The sequence below is a fragment of the Panthera onca genome, chromosome A3, assembly GCF_046562875.1.
Source record: "Panthera onca isolate mPanOnc1 chromosome A3, mPanOnc1 haplotype 2, whole genome shotgun sequence".
Classification (NCBI taxonomy): Eukaryota; Metazoa; Chordata; class Mammalia; order Carnivora; family Felidae; genus Panthera; species Panthera onca.
Window position 1 is genome coordinate 124,167,549 of NC_138341.1, and position 19,913 is coordinate 124,187,461.

The 19,913-nt window shown below is 45.3% G+C and overlaps 1 protein-coding gene across 5 annotated transcripts in view; it reads left to right on the forward strand.

Annotated features, from left to right (window-relative positions):
• PKIG (cAMP-dependent protein kinase inhibitor gamma) overlaps nt 1–19,913 on the forward strand; it is a 97,362-nt gene that overhangs the window by 63,218 nt on the left and 14,231 nt on the right. For 3 of the 5 annotated variants that reach the window (XM_060618744.3, XM_060618709.3, XM_060618735.3), the window contains exon 2: nt 12,072–12,141. The gene's annotated coding sequence lies outside the window, so the exon portion shown is untranslated. Of the gene's footprint in view, nt 1–1,047; nt 1,235–4,282; nt 4,770–12,071; nt 12,142–19,913 lie in introns of those variants that run through there. The other 2 variants (XM_060618726.3, XM_060618717.3) reach the window with 2 other exon arrangements.

Sequence of the window (19,913 nt, forward strand, 5' to 3'; positions counted from 1 at the left end):
CTTCCCCTTCAAGAGCTCTGCAAATGCAAGTGATTGCTACTCTCTCTCCTAACCCCTGCTGTTCCACGTTAATCCCCAAGGACAGTTCTCATACTTCTTTATCTTATCCAGTAGTTTATGCTGCCTCTTCCCATGTCCCCCAGGCCTTGTTCAGTGAATTCTTTGGTGTTTCCTCCCAGAGAAACAGTTCAGCTGCACCACAAAGGAGGCTAAAGGAGCCAGGCTGAGCCTGGCATCTCGGGCATCAGCCTCTGACCTGTCAAGGCTTCTCCCCTCCCTTAAGCATGTCGTCAGCCGGCTTGCAGTAAAATTCTTTATGTTGCAATTGTTGATAAGCTCCTCAGTCACTGACCTTCAAAAGTGGGAGGCCCCAAAGCCATCTTCATTGATGGGGAAACTGAGGTGCAGGAAGAGAGGTGACTTGAGGCCATTCAGTTAGGAGTGTGATTGAGACCAGAAGCCAGTTCTCCAGGCAGCAGACCGGTGCGCCTTCTGAACCTCACACTTGGGCACATGTCCTCTCCCCTAAGTGAGGGACAAACATGCACTGTGCCCAGCATGCACCCAGAAAACTTGGGAGGAGAAATTAAACAACTGAGAAAATTGAGCAGGAGGAAATGGGGGTGGGGTCGAGTGGGGATCTCCACCCTAGGAAGCATATTACACACCAAAGTGAATTAAAACACAGCAAAGCAAACCAGATCACCTTCGGTCATCAGTGACTATGAGGCAAAGGGACTTAGGCCAGGAGCCCTGGCCCAGTGACTGGATAGGAAGCCTTTTGTCACTAAGGCTGCACTGTTTAAAATTGAAGGAAGGATGTTAGGCAAGTGTGACGGCCTGGGATGCAGTTACAGCCCCCGCTCCCCACCCCACCCCCTGGCTCATTGTCCAGAGGAAATGGATCTCCCCCATGGACGGAGAGGTGGAAACCAAGCAAGGCAGCTGAGTGGTTGACATCATCAGGCTGAGCATTGGGTTACAACAAATGGGGACTTACTTGGCCAGAGACGTGGGAAACACCCACTAAAACCCTCGAAGTGCATTTCATTTAGAGACTCTGAAAGAGGGAGGGAGAGAGAGAGCGAGCAAGAAAGAATCCAGACTGCTCTGCCGGCCTGGTCTGCTAATCTTGCTAACCCTCAGAAGGGAAGCATTTTGAATCCTGGTTTCTTAAATCCTCCCCTCACTTGTGACTGAAGAGCCCTGGACTTTGGAGAAACTCTTCGCTCTTGTGAGTAGAACTTTATTCTCTGCCGCTCCCACCCCAAGGGAAAGCAGAGCTTGGAGGCAGAGCCCTCTGGAGAGCTCCGCTGGCTTTATAGCCTGTTGGCCACAAAGTGTCTATTTTTATATTATGATATATTATTGTTCTGAAAATTATGACTTTGTCTGAAACTGCCTGAGGCTAGAGTCTGAACTCAAGCTTCACAGATGGGCTCCATTCAAACGCTGTTTGACTTTTTTACCCCAGGAAGGCTGACAGATTGGCTACAGCTTTAAAAGCAGCTTCTTGCCCTAAAGATAGGTAAAGAAATAAGTGTTCCCTTAGGCATCGGTGTTAGTAAAAGCCTTTCGTTTTTTTTCTCTGATTAAGAAGGTGGTACAACCAGTTTTACACATTCCAGAGGGAAATGTCCCTGCAAGTGAAAATTCCCCGTAGTCCTTTCCTCACAAATATAAGATTGGTATCCTAAATGTAAGCTAGATGATTAGGTTTCATGAAGTTAGTGTATCACATACACCTAATGCCGCAGTAGCTTCATAGACTCCAGGATGGAAAGAAGCGTCGGAAAACTTTAGCTTCGTGGTATTTTTATTGCTTCCTTTTTAAAATTTGATCTAGTTGATGACTAGAAAATAAACAGAACAAGTGTAAGTAAGCACTTGGGCGTTTTATTTGTTGGGGTTTGTTTTTAGGATTTTAAACCGGGCGAGGGGCGCCGAGGTGGCTCAGTCAATTAAGCGTCTGACTTCAGGTCAGGTCATGAGCTCGCAGTTCACAAGTTCGAGCCCCTCATCGGGTTCTATGCTGACAGCTCAGAGCCTGGAGCCTGTTCCTGATTCTGTGTCTCCCTCTCTGCCCCTCCCCCTCTTGCGCTCTCTCTCTCTCTCTCTCTCTCTCTCTCTCTCTCAAAAAAATAAACATTAAAAAACAAAAACAAAAAATGGGTGAGCCACTCTGTACAGAGGGGAAGGGAGGAGGCTCACCAGCGGGCGCCGGAGCTGAGGCTTCTGCGCTAGTTTGAGGTACGTGGCTTGCAGCAGCTGCGAGCAACCCACCTCCCCTGCCAGCAGGTAGAAGCAGTTGGGAAAGTGAAAGGGGAAAGACTTTGGCTTTAAGAAACAAAGGGCCACCCAGTGAAACTTTGTGGCCCTGAGCAAGCGTTCTACACTTTCTGGGCCCCAGTTTCCTCTTTTGTTCCTAAATAAAGGGACAAAACTAGATGGTCGCTATATTTCAGAATTCAGCTTGACGTGAACCATCCATATCTTTCTTGCTTTTGAGGAGAATCCTTAGGGCTTGAGGAGCAAAGTGCCCGTGGTTTTCAGTATCCCAGAGTGGCTAAAAACAGGCACCTGTGAGGACAATTAAAAGAGGACATAACACAGTAAACAGTTACTTCTGAGTTTTTATAGTTTTGTAAGGTGCGATGAAGAAAGTCTCAGTGGCACACACACAATAGGGAGGGAGGAGAAACAAGAATTAACACTCACGAGCGTCTCGTAAGTGCTCAACCCCATGTTATGCTCACCCTTTTGCAAAACCCGAGGTGGTCAGTGTCATTACTCCCCGATCTCCATTGTATGTTCCATATTATCCTGAACTCCTTCCTCGTGTTCACCTGAACTGTGCTCCCAATTACTGGCATAGCTTCCATTCACCGTGTCTCCTCTGGACCATGTGCCCTCTCTCGTGAGTCTGTCTCGGACGTTACCATAACCCCATTACCAGGTAGAAAGCCTGGCACACAGTTCCAGAGGAGACACAGCATACTCGATTTTAATGTAGAGACCACCATCCTAGTCCCTGGCTTGGCACAAGAGAGGGAGAAAAGGAAGGAAAAATCTCTCTGCTGCCCTTCTACCTTCATCTTACCGAGACACGGCCTCTCCTGCTGCGGGAAAGGATGGCCAGAGCCAAAGCGCAAAGAAAAGCAGAAGATGTCAAATCTTGAATTTTGAGTTTCTAGGGTTCCAGGTATTGTCAATTTAAGGGATTTTTATCTTTAAGCCTATTAGAGACTCTAACCCTCAAGAAGATGCAGTATTTAAAAACTGCTTGAGGGGCGCCTGCGTGGCTCAGTCTGTTGGGCATCTGACTCTTGATTTCAGCTCAGATCATGATTCCAGGGTCTTGTGATCAAGCCCTGCATGGGGGTCGCGCTGAGCATGGATGGAGCCTGCTTAAGATTCTCTGTCCCTCTGCCTCTCTCCCCTACTCACGTGCTCTCTCTCTCTCAAAAACAAACAGTCGCTTGAATTAAGACCATGGTTACCAGGAGAGTTCTCAAAGCCCCTTGGAGTATCTGAGAGTTTCAGTCTCCTCCAGCAGCTCAACCCTTGGAAGTGCACCGTTGCTGCCATGGAACCACCATGGCAGTGGGCCTCTGCCTCTACCCAGCTCTCCAAGATCTCCAGACTTTGGCTGATTTAAAAGCTGGTCCTTCCTCCTAAGATGGTGGTGAGGAGGTGATATTTCTGGAAGGAAAGTACCTGGTTTAGGTTTTTATTTTTGTTTGAATTTTAATGCCTTTAGCAGGTGTGCTCCCCAGTTGCTTACCATCTGTGTTATTTGCTTGCCTGTCACCATCTCTAGTCTCCTGCCTGCCCCTTGTCCCCTGTGGGCATTTGTATTTTCAACCTCTGGGCTGGTTGGTATCTGCAGTCCTTGTCACTTCAGACTATCTAGGGTTCAGTGAGAAGTTGGGGAGGGGAGCAAGTACTCCCCACCTCCTAGTGGAGACATCTTAGATTACCTCATAGAGCCTGCTTCTCTTCTGTGAAGTGGGGGGGGATCACAGTTATACCTACCTCCAGGGGTACCATGGGGATGAAACAGGACAAAGCTCATAGCCTACTTAGTTGGCACAAATATGCGTGGGATTAGCTACTTTATGGTTTCCAGAAACAGAATGTTAGCCAAGGTACACAGGCCCTGGCCCCCTGAGTCATTGGATGGCATTTGTATGAGGGATGTGAGGTCGTCTCTGAACTTATCAGTGTTGAAGCCCATCCTGGCTCTTTCAACAAAGCCTTAGCACTGTTTCCTATCACCCAGTCAGGTGCTGTTCTCCTGGGACCAGAGGATGCTGGCCCAGCCACTTAAGAAAGAAGCTGGTGGCAGGTGTTACTTTCTGAGTGTGACAAGAAGCTGAGTTCACCCAATTAACTCTGCTGAGTGTTTTCACAAGGGGCCAGAAGTGATTCCTAAGTGGAGACAGACGTGGAAAATCTAAAGTTCTTGGAAACAAGTCATTAATCATGACCCAAGGCTGAGCTCACTACCTCCTGGAAATCTTTCAGAAATGCTTTATGAAAACTTTGTGCACTGCTTCTTCAAAGAGTGGTTCCTTTGGAAGCTGCCGTCAGCTCTGATGCTGAGTGATTCTAAATTGCAGATTAAAATGCATCTGTCTTATTAGAGGAAGCCAGCGTTTCCTAACTTTATTTAGAAGACGTCTCTTTAATCTTCCAAGAAATTACTACTCTTCAACTTGGCTTTTCCGAAATGAATAATGGACCTTCAGGTCACTAAAGAAATGAAGGTATTGTTAGCTGATGCGTTCTTATTATGTCCCAGGGACTTAGGTCAGTCATTATGTTTAGTACTTTATAGGTGTGGTCTCTGCCATTCAGTAAATTACACTGAGGCAGACCTAGGACCAAGCATGAGGGTGGAGGAACAGGGCCCGGAGGAGAGATAGCCTGTGGCTTGTGAAGTTCTCAGAGCGTCACAGAAGACAGACAGATGAACAGTTGGAGTGGACCAGCATCTGGCAGATAGGGGTCCCGATCTCCAGCTGGTTGATAACCCCCAGAGCTTTGCCAGCTTTAGGGAGAAATGAGAGCTGCGTGCTGCTGAAGCTTTCACTCCTGGAACCTTCCTGTCCAAGGCTTCAGATGAAAGACAGGAACTCTTCCTCACAAACTGCAGGGGCCCCTGCCTTGGAGGATCCTAAATCTGTAATCCCAAGTTTAAGGAGACATAAGGACAGGTGATTTTGCAGTCTAAGATCACCACTGGATCTTGCTGGTTTGTTTTTATAACATTTATTGTAGAGCATTTCCTTTTTCAGACTATGAAATTAGAACATGTTCATGGAAGGAAAGCTAGACAGTACAGAAAAACACTTAAATCCTCACCCAGTGGTTTCACATCTTTGATTTTTTAATAAGGCTTGGCCAGGTCAAAGGGTATGAGCTTTGTTAGGTCTCTTATCCACATTCCAGTTTGGCACCAGAAAGTTTCTGCCAGTGTAAAAAACTCCCCTTTAACAGTACACACTTGTCCTGTCCTCACCCCCCATCCACTCACCCACACACTACCACTGCTTTTCAGGTTTCACTTGTCATTTTCTGGGCAAAGTCTCTGCGTATCTCAAAGGTGTTCATGCCATGTGCTGCGTTCCCCTGGGTAGGAGAAACCATTGTCTGTGGTTGAAGACTGTAGCCTTCCCTTGTACTTGCCCGTGTGTGTGCAAGAATTCGTCCCCTGTTCAGAACCCTCTGTGTGTCAGGCGTTACACAAGGCGCTATGGGGAATGCCAAGGTAAATGAGACCTCTAAGCAGCTTGCAGTCTGATAGGAAAAAAAAGACTCCAATAACTCTAACACGTGTCATTGTGCACCCCCAGAGAGGGACAGTGCCATGGAAAGCCTGAGAAAGAGGAGGTGCAGTGGCATTTGAGTCGAGCCTTCAGTTCACTTCAATACTCTTTTCCTGTGTTCACCTAGTTAGTATTTATTGAGCACCTAATTATTTTCCAGGCACTGGGCAAGGTGATAGGTGGACAGTGTTTCATGGAACAGGCATGGTCCTTCTTCACATGAAACTTACAAGGACGTGTAGTGGTGTTATGAAATGAATAAACAGGGGTGCCGTCAGGGCAGGCTTGCTTGAAGAGCCAGTGCTGAGATGAGGTGTCCGTTAGGCCAAGAGCTAAGGCAGGAGGTGGGGAGGAAGGGTGTTGCGGGAAAGAATCCAGATAGGGAAAGGTACATGTGTGCAAGGGCCCGAGGCAGGAGAGCATGTGGGATGTTGGAGAGACTGAAGGGAAGCCAGTGTGGCTGAAGCATAGAGGGGAAGAGAACTGAGAAGGGGGCAGAGGTTAGGGTTCAGAGAGTTAGGCAGGGGCCTGATGATGTAAGCTTTTGTGGGTGGTGTTTGCTGTGTGGAGAATGGCTTGAGGGGCAGTCGCAGTAGTCGTGGAGAAAGAGGATTGGCGTTGGGTAGGACCAGAAGGTAAGGGTGGGGAGATAGAAGAGGTAGTAGATGGATTTGAAACCACTAGAGGTAGAAACTTAGAGGCTTTTAGTCTGTGCCAGACTCAGGGCTGGGCCCTGAGGGCATAGAGATGAAAGAGATACATCTCCTGTGCCCTGGGCTTTTAGAGGCCTGGCAGCATTGAAGGTTGGGTAGGATGTGGGTAGGCAGACACAGGAGCATGGGATTTCCTTCTCATAGTCAGCAGCTGTATTCCAGTATATGAGAAAGTTTCTCTCTGAGATGGCATAGAATATTACTCCTGAACTATAATTCTTTTCCTAAAAGGCAAGGAGAGCTGTTATTCCCAAGAGCCTTCCTTTATTTATTGGCTTGCCTGCCTTTCTCCCTGTGATTTCATACCTGAGCTCCCTACTGGAGTCCTACTGGACTTGGGGTTTGGAGACCTGAGTTTGTATTGCAGCTTTGTTACCAACCTTCCATGTGACTCACAAAGATTCTTAACTTGGCTTGGGACACCTGGGTGGCTCAGTTGGTTAAGCGTCTGACTCTTGGTTTCAGCTCAGGTCATGGTATCACAGTTTGTGGGATCGAGCCCCACGATGGGCTCTATACTGACAGTGTGGAGCCTGCTTGGGACTCTCTCTCTCTCTCTCTCTCTCTCTCTCTCTCTCTCTCTCTGCCCCCTCCCCCTGCTCATGCTTTCTCTTCCTCTCAAAATAAATAAATTAAAAAAAAAAAAAGATTCTTAACATCTCTGGGTCATTTTCACCTGTAAGTAAGAATGATACTGATCTGATACCTGGGTCATTGTGAAGATGAAATTAAGATAAGGCATCTTAAAGTGCTTTGTAAAATATGAAGTGCTATAGAAATGTGAGGTGTCATTATTATTTCAATGAAATAAAAGAACACAAGTTAAAAGCAAAGCATTTCACTGGGGAAGGCCAGAGTGTACCTTGCACCTAACTCTGAAATAGCAGATCCAGTATAGTAGCTGTCCTTCAGGAGTGTTCCCTTTTATTTCATTCACTGGGATAAACCATTTCCTCTCCTTTCTCCTTCCATCAGAATGGTTTGCAGAACAAGCCATTTTGTTTCTCTGGATTCCCGAACCCATTTGATACAGAAGCCAAAGCATCTGCTTGAAGCCCAGGAGAGCCTGTGAGCAGAGATGCAGCATTTGAAGGGCTTTGGTTCCCAGCAGCCAGTACACTCCCAGGAGTGGATTTAATTGGCTCAGGGGGAGGACAGCAGTCAAGGGCACTGAGCCATGGAATAGTCAGCAGCACAGAACCAGCCCACACACCACCTGACCTGGGCAGTTTCTTTCTTTCTTTCTTTTTTTAAAAAATGTTTATTTTTGAGGGAGAGAGAGAGAGAGAGAGAGAGAGTGCAAGCAGGGGAGGGGCAGAGAGGGAGGGAGACAGAGGATCAAAGCAAGCTTCACTTTGTCAGTGCAGAGCCGGATGTGGGGCTTGAACTCATGAACTGTGAGAAGATCATGACCTGAGCTGAAGTTGGACACTCAACCGACTGAGTCACCCAGGTGCCCCCGGGCAGTTTCAAGCCAAAGCTTTAGTCTTTCTTTTGGATTTTAAAAGGGGGAAATTCCTTTTTTTCTAAGTAATATTTTTTCCCCTTCCTATTTTTTTAAAAGTTTATTTATTTATTTTGAGAGAAAGGGAGAGAGAGAGAGAGAGAGAGAGAGAGAGAGAGAGAGAGAGAGAATGCATGGGGGAGGGGCAGAGAGAGAGGGAGACAGAGAATCCCAATCAGGCTCTGCACCATCAGCACAGAGCCTGATGTGGGACTCTAACCCACAAACTGTGAGATCATGACCTGAGCTGACACCAAGAGTCGGATGCTTAACCAACTGAGCCACCCAGGCACCCATATTTTTCCCCTTCTTGAATAAAAAACATAAATGTTTAGGAAATGAAGTACCCTTTTTTACCTCCATGAAGCTTTTTAAAAAAAATTTGTCTTCCAGCCATTAAAATGTTCTGTTTTGACCAAAAAAGAAAGTAAATACAGTTAACTATCCCATGTAAAGATAAACAGGTAATGTGTAACATAGCTTATCGGAGTTTTTCTCTGCTCTCATATGCTTCTTTTTGTTTTTATTTTCATTAATTTTCCCTAAAGTAGTAATGCATATGTTCATTGTAACTAAACAATTTGAAGATGTTATAAAGAAAAAGTTATAATGTCTCCTTTCCCCCTTCTTCCCATTTCCTTCCTTCTGAAATCAGTTTGGTATATATACTTCCATACCTTTCTCCAAGCTCCTATTGAAGTGGATGCAGTGTTTGTGTAGGTGTGTGGTTATTTGTTTTGTCAGAAATGGGATCATATGTTTATTCTGCACTTTCTTTTTCCCACTAAATAATACATCCTGGGTAGGTATAAATCGAATTCACCCTTTTAAATAGCTTCAGGGTGGGGCGCCTGGGTGGCTCAATCGGTTAAGCATCCAACTCTTGGTTTCAGCATAGGTCATGATCTCCGGTTCATGGAATCAAGTCCCACAATGGGCTCTGCACTGACAGCACGGAACCTGCTTGGGATTCTCTCTTCCTCTCTCTCTGCCCCTCTCCCCACTCGTGCTTTCTTTCTCTCTCTCAAAATAAATAAACATTTTTTAAAAGTTTTAAGGGGCGCCTGGATGGCTCAGTTGGTTGGGCACCTGACTTTGGCTCCGGTCATGATCTCACAGCTTGTGAGTTCAAGCCCCGCATCAGGCCCTTTGCTGACAGCTGAGAGCCTTGGAGCCTGCTTCGGATCCTGTCTCCCTCTCTCTCTGCCCCTCCCCCACTCATACTCTGTGTGTGTGTGTGTGTGTGTGTGTGTGTGTGTCTCAAAAATAAATAATAAAACACTAAAAAAAAAATTTTTTTTTAAGTTTTAAATAGCTTTAGGGCTATAGACCTATAGGTACCACAATGTATTCAGCCATTTGTCCTTTGATAGATATTCAAGTTGTTATGTTTTGTTTTCTCTAAAAATATTGTTGCATTAAATATATACATACATCCTTTTTTACTTGTGCTTTTACTTATTGAAGTCGAGTTGACACACAATGTTACATTAGTTTCAGGTGTACAACACAGTGATTTGCCGAGTCTGTAGGCTATGTATGCTGTGCTCACTGCAAGTGTAGCCACCATCTGTCGCCATACAACACTATTATAATACCACTGACCATACTGGTGCTTTCATTTCTATAGGTTGCATTTTCAAAAATAATATTGCTGGGTCAAGGGGTCTGTGTATTTGACATCTTAATAGAGAATACCATCCTACTTTATAAAGAATTCTAGTAACTTGCATTCTTCCCATAAATGTGCGAGTACTTTCATTTCCCTAAATCTTTAATATTAGGTATTCTTTCCCTTTCTCCCTCCTATCCTCTGTCTCTTCCTCCCACTCTCCATCCTCCTCCTCCCTCTATCCCTTCCTCTCTCTTTATGGTTTCATTCTTTGACCAAGCTGATGGCAGAAAATGGTGTCTTTATAGGTGCTTGCTTTGTATTTTCTTTACTACTTGTGAGATTGAACATTGTTTCATGTTAATTGGCCATTTTATTTTCCTCTGTGAATTTCCTTCACCCTTTTTCCTTATGAATTAGTTGCTTTTTTCTCAACAAGTTACAGGAGCTCTTTATGTGTTAAGTATTCTTGCAAATGAATTTTTGCAATGTATTACAAATATTTTTCCTAATCTATTATTTGTTTATTAAATTTTTCTATTTGTTGCTTCATTGTGTCTAGATTTCTTGCCTTGGTTAAGAGTAATATCCCCACCGGGGCGCCTGGGTGGCTCAGTCGATTAAGCGTCCAACTTAGGCTCAGGTCACGATCTCGCGGTCTGTGAGTTCGAGCCCCGCATCGGCTCTGTGCTGACTGCTCAGAGCCTGGAGCCTGTTTCAGATTCTGTGTCTCCCTCTCTTTCTGACCCTCCCCCATTCATGCTCTGTCTCTCTCTGTCTCAAAAATAAATAAACATTAAAAAAAAATTTTTTTTTTTAAAAAGAATAATATCCCCACCTCAGAGTTATATAAATATTTTCCTAAATGTTCTTCCAATACTTTTAGGGTTTTAATTATTTAATCCTGAACCTTTAATCCCTTTGGAATTATGTTTATACATAGCAAAGAGGTAGGGATCAGGCTTTATTCTAGGTCTGCCAGCACCATTTATTAAATAAACCATCTTTTCTGTTTTGCACTGAAATTCCATCTTTGTGATAAATAAGTTCCTTTCTTGTATCCTTTTCTGAACTTGCTCTGTTAGTTCACAGACCTATTTGTTCTTCTAACCATGTCTTTTTATTATGTCTTTATAAAGTAAATTTTTATTATCTCCTAAGATAAATCCCCTATTTATATATTTTTAAAAATAATTTTCTTTTCTGTTTCTTGGCTAAATTTTGGGGTGTTTAGTATTCCATATGAACTTTAATTTTACCCATTTCACTTTCAAAGAAAAACTATTTGTATTCTTATTGAAACTTAATTAAGACCATGTAGTAATTTGGGAAGGATTAACGTTTTTGGATAATTAGACTTAAACTTAAGTGTGAAACTTAAGTGTTCTATTTCAATATTTTGTCATTTTACCTTAGAATTTTTCAGTATGCAACATAGATATATTGGGTCAATTCCAGTATTTGTCCTGAATAAGGACCATGCGAAGTTTTAGTTGTGATCTCTTCCATCCTTGACACTCTTACTGTCAAATGTGTGATATTGTCAGATTTGTGTTTATCTTCCTACTTAGTTTTCACTTAATCAGTGTTTTCAATTTACCAATATACTGTACTTACTAGTTTTGCTCACTGTTGACTCTAAAACCCCACTTACTTTCTGTGCTTGGTTTCCTTTCTGTTGGAGAATGTTCTTGGAGTCTGAATGGCAAACTTGCTCAGTCTTTGTCTGGAAACATCTTTTGTCCTCACTCTTGATATTTTAGAATTCTAGATAGACCGCATGTATAACGATTATGAAAGTTGTGTGCGTCCCTTTAAAAGTTTTCAACCAAAATAGGAGTCATTCATGTAAAATGTAGAAGTCTTTCACTTCCTTTCTCCTAGTCTCTGAGTCCCAGAGAGAGAACCACTGTTCAGTTTGCTGATGGCCTTTTTCTATGTAGATACAAAACAAAACAAAACAAAACTGTGTATGTGTACAAATGCTGTACTTTTTCCTAGACATAAACAATCATGTTCATACTTTATATTAAAAATTATGACCTGTACAGTGTCACACTCCTTTTTAACAACAGAGCGTGCCCTTTTTTCCATGTCAGTACAGTGAAATCTTTCTCATTCTTTGTAGCAGCCATCTAGTATGGTATTAGTACATCATAATTTAACTCTTTTTCCTATTAGCAAATATTTAACTTGTTTCTTCTTTCCTTTGCTATTGCACAATATGTTTTACTGATCATCCTTTTACTTATGGGAACATACCTTTGCTGTAAATTCCTATATATTTGACCCAAAGGGTGTGCACATTGAATATGTTACTAGATATGCTTAACTAGTCTTCCCAAAAGATTGTTTTAGTTTACAGCCCTAGAGTATGTCTGGCTCTAATTCTTGTTTTTCTTGTCCCTTAGAATTTCCACACTGATTAGTCAACAGTGGAAAATCCGAAGAGATGCAAGTAGGAAAAAGAAACTAAAACAGGTGGGTAGTCACATTGCTCATACCACTACTACAGCATCCCAAGTGTTTATCTAAATACCTTTACTTCTGTTCAAACAAATAAAAGAAATAGGTTCCAAGTGAAATTAGAAAGGAATTTTGGTCCCATGAAGAAAGGTATGGCCAAAGGTTGGCCCTTTGCAGAAGTTATACGATATCACACTGCAATTTTACAGATCATTTCTTTATAGCATCAGAAAGACAATTTACTTCTAGTGGCTTCAAAGAGAATGGGTTTCTTCAGCCATCTATTTAAGCTGATGGAATTATACACAGGGGCTATCAGCAAATTTGGGCATGATGCCAACTTTCTTGTTTGTTGTGCAAAGCTATTTTCATCAGGACCAAAGTACATTATGGGGATTTTAATACTGTGATAGAGGAGCAAAAGCAAGCAAAGCCCAGCCTGGAGAAACCAGCACAGCCCAGTGGTCTGATGAGGAGAGATGGTGCAGGTCCCTTCCAGTCGGAAGAAAATTGCAGTTCATGAAACATGAATGGCCTACTTGGAAGTGTGGCCACTTTGGGTCGGTGTTCATACTTTAACAGTTCTGGCATCGGTTAGTCATTTTTAACAGCCTTTCATCCGTGGCTCAGCTCCCTCCCCTCCCTACAACATGTCTACCCCTCTCTCGGCTCCGCCTCCCTACAGTTAGAACAGAATCTCCCACCTTCATTTCTCTGTCCAAGGCCTAGTAGTCCCAGGAGCTTGGGGGAGTTCCACCTCCTTTAAATTCTGTCTCATGGCCTACCCTGCCTCCAGCACCCACGAGTCCTCTTCTCTGTTGGCAGAGTGAGAGTCTAGTCTGTCTGGAAGCTGCCCTGGGGCTGGAAGTCCCCAACTGCTTATCAGCAAGGCTTCAGGGCCTTGCCCTGCAGTAGCTTCCCAAGCTACTGGGCTTGTGTCCTGTTCTGACTCAGTGCCCCTGGGAACCCCCTGGATGCAGCTGTTTGCAGTGACTAAGATGTGGCAGCCGGTCAGCCCCCAGGACTGTTTATCTGGCCGAGGCCCATTTAGGAGGGCAAGCCTGCAAAAGACCTCTCTGTTCCAGAGCCACTAAACCTTGAGGACGCTGGGGTTATAGGAAGTCTAGAGCTGGGGTTTTTAACCAGGGGTTTATGGTTAGCTTCTGGGATTCAGAATTCCCCTGTATTCATAGGTACAGTGTGTGTGTGTGTGTGTGTGTGTGTGTGTGTGTGTGTACACACACACACTTTTCTGGGCCAAGTGTCCATAGCTTTCCTCAGGTTCTCAAATGTGATCTGAGACCTCTGAATTTTAAGAACCATTTGTCTAGAGAAAGCCTAACGTGTTGTAGGCCACTGTGTCCCCCTGAGCACCAGCCTCACAGATGCCAGGATCTTGAGTGACCTTACCAGGCTTCTACGTTTTTCTGTTTGAGGGTGAACTGGGACAAATTACTTAGTGTCACTGAAGCTGAGAGCCTTCCCATGGGATGTCCCACAGTCCAGTAATGAAATTGCACCCCATCCCTGGTTTCATCTCATTGAACACACCAGGTGTGCTGAACACTCGTAGGGGGTGGGGTTTCTGGCTTCTGAGTCCATAACTCAGAAAGGGTTCTGTAGGCAACTCTACTGACAGTGGTGAGAATAGTGCTGAGGGCTGGAATTCAGTTTGGCTCCTGATTGCCGGGAAGAGCACTAAATGCTTTATCTACATCATTTTCTTTAACGCACACACTCCTTCAGTGAGGCTGGTACTGCTGTTTTACAAATGGAGAAATGGAGGCGCAGAGAGATCTAGTAACTCACCAGAGATCACAGAGCCAATAAGCCAGTAAGTGATACATGACCCATGCACATGAGCTTAACCACCAAGCTTCATGGTAAAAGTAAAGGGCATTGATAGAAAAGCTAAAGTAAACAGGGGTGTTTAGTGTAGGGCAAGCTGCCCTGTATATTGTGATACTGATAGCATTGCTATGTTATACCAGATACACAGCTGTGGTCTTAAATCATTAAGAAAAGGTTGGTAATAGCGACGCCTGGGTGGCTCAGTCGGTTGAGTGTCTGACTTCGGCTCAGGTCATGATCTCACGGTTCATGAGTTTGAACCCCGCATGGGGCTCTGTGCTGACAGCTCAGAGCCTGGAGCCTGCTTCCGATTCTGTGTCTCCCTCTCTCTCTGCCCCTCCCCTGCTCACGCTCTCTCAAAAAAGAAAAGGCTGGTAATATATTAATGCATTAATGCAATACATGAGAAGAATTTCTATCCATTATAATTCAGATAAAGGGGTTTTTTTACAGCTTTATTGAGATATAATTCACATACCATACAATTCACCCATTTAAAGTATACAATTCATTGGTCTTTAGTGTATTTAGAGTTGTGCATCTGTCCCCATAATCAGTTTTAGAACATTTTCATTACTCATCACCTTCCCAACTCCCCACCCCTCCCCAGTCCTAGGCAACCACTAATCTACTTTCTGTCTCCAGTTGAGGTTTTGATACTTACAAGATTAACCGTGTGGGAATCTTGGTGATCTGGAGTGAGTTGTTCCCTGAGGGATCACTAGACAAACGAAATTTGACTCTAACATATTTTATAAATGACTTTATTGGCTAAGAAGCTATAAGTGTGTCTTTGATATGCCTGAATTTGGGGTTGACATAGGCAAGAGACAAGTATTTTCTGAATCATTTCCACTTGTCAACATCGCCTGTCAAATAGGCTCCTCTGGGTAAGTGACTGTAAAACTTGGCTTCGTGGGGCCACATCTCTCCACTGGCGTCAGAACCAGCGGCAATTCAGCACAGGATCTTTCTTCTGTCATCTGAATCCCTGGTGTGGCTTCTCTCTCGGCTTTACTGTGGTTGTCGGTGTGAAGGCTGCTCATGTGGGTGCCTGTCACTGTAAAATTCAGGAGACAGCACGTACAGTATCCTGTCAGGCCCTTTGAGGACATCCAACTGCGTGCTCTCTTGAGCTGTTTCATGGTAGCAGATCCACTGTACCTCTCTCTGGATTCATTCATTCTTTCTCTCTTTTAGAGACCATTTATTAGGCATTATGCAGCAGGTGCGGTGGTAGGTGCTCGGTGAATCTACTCTCCAAAAGCTCCTTGTGCCCATTATTACAGTGTATGGCCTTGTGTCACCAGGTGGAGAGAGCCATTTGTGTTGAGAGAAGCCGGAGGCACATGGGGTTTGATGATAGAACAGTTCTCTGAGGGGGACGACACAGATGCAGTACTGTCCACCTCAAGACAAAGCCGTCCCCAGAGTGCACCAGCCTCAAGAATGTGCACCGGGGCACCTGGGTGGCTCAGTCGGTTTAGTGTCCAACTCCAGCTCAGGTCATGATCTCAAGGTTTGTGAGTTCGAGCCCCACATCAGGCTCTGTGCCGACAGCTCGGAGCCTGGAGCCTGCTTTGGATTCTGTGTCTCCCTTTCTCTCTGCCCCTCTCCCGCCCTCACTCTGTCTCCCTCTCTCTCAATAAATAAATAAACATTTAAAAATTAAAAAAAAAAGAACAGGCACTGAATTGGGAATGAAGAAATACAGATTCAAGTCCTGGTTGGAGGACCTTGGGTGACTTGTGCCACCTCTCTGAGCCATGGTGTCTCCATTGTGAGGGTTAAACAATGCAGTCCCTCTCAGATACTTCCGACTCCATTGCTGGAAGGAGTGTGCGTGTAGTAAGTGTTGAATGAAGAACTAAAGGAATGAAGGAACGTTCTGTGATTGTCAGGGCGAGAGTAGAACTGGAGTAGGTCAGGCGACTGGGTAGAGACGAGTGTAAATGAAGACAAAGGAGAGCCTCCCTTTCCTTTCCCTGGCAGTCCACTCCTGCCGCTTCAGCCCCTTTAACCTCACCTTTTCCTCAGGTTCTCTCTCATCCTCTGCTTCCCTGAGCCAGAGAGGCGCTGCCTTTGAGGCCCCAGAGCCAGCCAGTCCTGGGTGAGAATCCAGGCTCCAGCACGTGCTATTATGTCTAAGAGGGATCTAATTATACTAGGCTACTGTGAAGTAACTAAGACGGTGTATGGAAAGCACCTGTCACCATGCCTGATGCACAGTATATATTCCCCATAAATGGTAGCCATTTTCATTTTATCACTGTCACTGTTATTTATTTGGTCAGGAGCCAGGGCTCAGATTGTTATCTTAATCACTGGCTTGAGAGTATGGAGGTTCTTAAGTTTTTATTTTGTTTGTTTACTAATTCATTCGCACGATGGTATTTATTGAGCCTCTTCCGTATGTCAGGAACCATGCTGTGTGCTGGGGATACATTGGCAAACAAAGTCGGGGTACCTATCCTCGTGGAGCCAATTGGGAAGGCAGATAGTGAACAAATATGTCAACACTCGCAGCATGGCAAAACGGGGAGCTCTTATCTTTTCTGCTGGGTCAGGGAAGAGGATGCTCTGGCTGAAGGGTGTCTGTCCTGAGCCACTAGGAGTTACACAGGACACTTCAGGGGGCTGGCCGTCCCGTGAAGACTCAGTGTCTGGATGTAGGGAGTGGAGGGCTGCAGTACTGAGCCCAGAGACTGGGAATCTTGGGCAAACTGTTGCCGTGGGCCGAAGGCACAGGTGAATCTATGTGCTCTCCTCAAGAACAGTCCCTGAGTTGTAAGCACGTTGCCTTTCCAGGTTCCAAGGGAGGCTCTTTAATTAGTATTTACCTATGTTGTGTTTTGTGGATTCTGATCTCTACTTCTATCCAGAGGCAGGAAGAATGGAACAAGAACTTTGTTTCCCCTTCAGCTTAAGACCAGAGGACCCAGGCCTTGCTGGCACTGCATTCGGGCCTACAGTATGTCTGTGAGTGTTGTGTGATGAGTAGTGCCCTTCACTGCCCCGAGGCTCCACTCACCCCACACTAGGGAGAAGGCCCTGAAAATAGGCATGGAAGGGAAGCATTAGAGTATCCAATTGGAAACACCTGTGAGAGGGTCACATCAAAATCAGAGCAAAATTCAGAGGCACCCTTATCCTCTCAGACCCCAGAGGGTACCAGCCACATTCAGTCTTCTTTCCCCACCAGTCCCCGTCCCCCAGCCCTGTGGCCTCCTGGTCATCTTTCTGGATACCAGGCAAGCCCCGCCTCCTGCAACTCCTCCCTCTGCCTGACACAGCTTCCCCAGGTATTTGCCTCCCTCCCTTCCTTTGGGTCTGTGCACCGGTGTCTGTGCATCCAAGGCTCCCTGTCACTCTGTAGAAAACCCCACACCTCTTGCCCCGCTTTAGTTCTCTCCTTAGTACTTTCACCACCTGACATTTATTCTGTTTGTGTGTTAGTGTGAGTCACTCCACTAGAATGTCAGCGTCATGAGGGCAGAGGGTCTGTTTTGTTCGCTGCTGAACCCTCAGTGCCCAGTGAGTGATAAATAGGAAGGAAGGGTGGAGTAACTTCCTTAAAATCAGTGCCTATAAACGACCGGCTTCCTGAGCCCCTGCTCTGCCTTATATGTCTTTTTATTACAGCTCTTACCTTCCAAGCTCTTTAAAGATTCTTAAAGTTTTTAAAGGTTTATATACAGAAGTGGTCTCTAAACTCTTTTCTCTCTCCTTACCTGTGGGGGCTCTGACACCCTCTCGTCAGTGGTAGAGACAGGCCACATCCTCCTGCCTAGTGTTACTAGAATCCCTGTGGGAGGCAAGGGGCATGGCTTGAAACCATTCTCCTGGTGATCCTGGTAACCCTGGTGTATGCCCCTCACACTGGTCACCCCATCTAGACCATGCGTGAGTTCATCTCCCCACCCAGACCATGAACTTCCCTCAAGGGCATAGTGATGTCTTACTGTTCTTGTATCCATGGCATCTGGTCCCAAGCCTGGTGCACAATGAGTGATGAGTAAAATTTTGTTGAATGAATGGATGGATAAATTAATAGTATAGAAATCACATCTTGCCGCTTTTCATTCTCCACAGTAGATTTAGGGAGTGCTTTCATATAGACTTCCAGAGAGCTGGCATGGCAGTAACCTGTTAGAGACCACTCTGGCTGTCCGCTGCTGAATAACACTGCAGCCCCAGTACTTAGTGGTTCAAAATAACAGTAATAATTTATTATCATCTCTCATGGTTTCTGTGGGTCAGAAATGTGGGGACAGCTTGGCTGGGCTCTTGTGGCTTGGATCTCATGCACTTGCAGTCAGATGGTGCTGGAATAGCTAGAGGCTGCCATAGCCAGCGGCTGCTGGCTGCATCTCTCTCCATGCCCTCCCAGGATCTCTCCATGTGGGCATTTCATTGGGTTGGTTTGGGCTGCCTCAAAGTGTGGAGCCTCAAATTCCCTACATGCAGCTCAGAACTCCAAAGACAAGTGGCCCAAGAGAGAGCTAGCTGGAGGCTGTGTCTCCTTTCCTAACGTCGTCTTGGGAGTCCCACAGCATCGCTTCTATTGCATCCCATTAGTTAGGAGTAAGTCACTAAGGCCAGATCATTCAAGGGATGCAAATTAGACTCCCCTCTCGATGGGAGGAGCATCAAAGCATTTGCAGATGTGTTTCAAGACCACCACAAGGATCCCAGCTTACTCCTTCATTGCACATTTGAGACACCCACTGTCTGAGGGGGAAGAACCTTGCCCAGAGGTACCTAGCAGAGCTAGTGCTCAGCCTCTGGACCTTTGGCCGGCCTGCTTGGAAGTGATTACACTTTCCCTTACTGCCCTCCCTGCATGGTCTGACGGGGACTGCCAGTCTCTGGGAACCATTTTAGCTAAGCCCTCACCAAGTTTAGATAGTGTGTAAACAGCAGGAGGTCCGGAGAGACCCAGCCTTCCTGGTCCCCAAGCGGTAATCCAGCTGGACTGTTCTGCCTCTTTCCAGAGACCTCCATAGAAACACAGATGTTCATGGATTGAAGAGTTTATATCACTGTCTCAATCCCCAGCCCCAGCTCTCTGCAGAATTCAGAGAATCAGCCTAATACCATTGAAAAAATTCTGAAGATTTTTTCCAAATGAAAAGTTTTTTTTTAATGTTTATTTTTTAGAGACAGAGCACAAGTCGGGGAAGGGTAGAGAGCCTGGGGCACAAAGTATCCAAAGCAGGCTCTGTGCTGACAACAGAGAGTCTGATGTGGGGCTTGAGCTCATGAACCATGAGATCATGACCTGAGCTGAAGTCGGACACTTAACTGTCTGAGCCACCCAGGCGCCCCTGAAAATTCTAAATAGAACTTTTCTCAAGTGTGGGAAAAGTGCATGTGGGTATATGTTTCAGCCAGCACTGTAGAATATTTTCGTGGGACTTCATTGCTTTCTTGCCTTTCCCTCAGGAATGCTTACTGTGAGGTTGGAGACTGATGGGAGAAAAGGGAACGGACAGCATTTAACAGATGCTTACTATATGCCAGGCAGGTGCTGTCATTTCTGTGTTTTGTAGCCTAATAGCACAGGCTCAATTCTACCCCACACTCAGTGAGTATACAACTTTGGGGAAGCTTCTTAACCTCTCTGCATCTCAGCTCTCTCTTCTGTAGAATAGGATTAAAAACACTTTCCACTTCACAGAGCTGTTATAAAATTAAATGACATAATGCCTGTAAGGTGCTTAGCGCACAGCCTGGCATGCACTAAGGACTGTGTAAGCGCTGGCTCTGATCATTCCTCACAACCACCTTTCAAGGCAATTGTTATAGCCCCATCTTCCAGAAGAGGAATCTATTGGTCAGGTGAGTTGCCCAGGTATAGGGGCAGAAGCTGGTGACTCCCCAGCCCTTGCCGTGTCCACCACACTACACAAGACTCCCGGTGGCTCAGCCGTGCC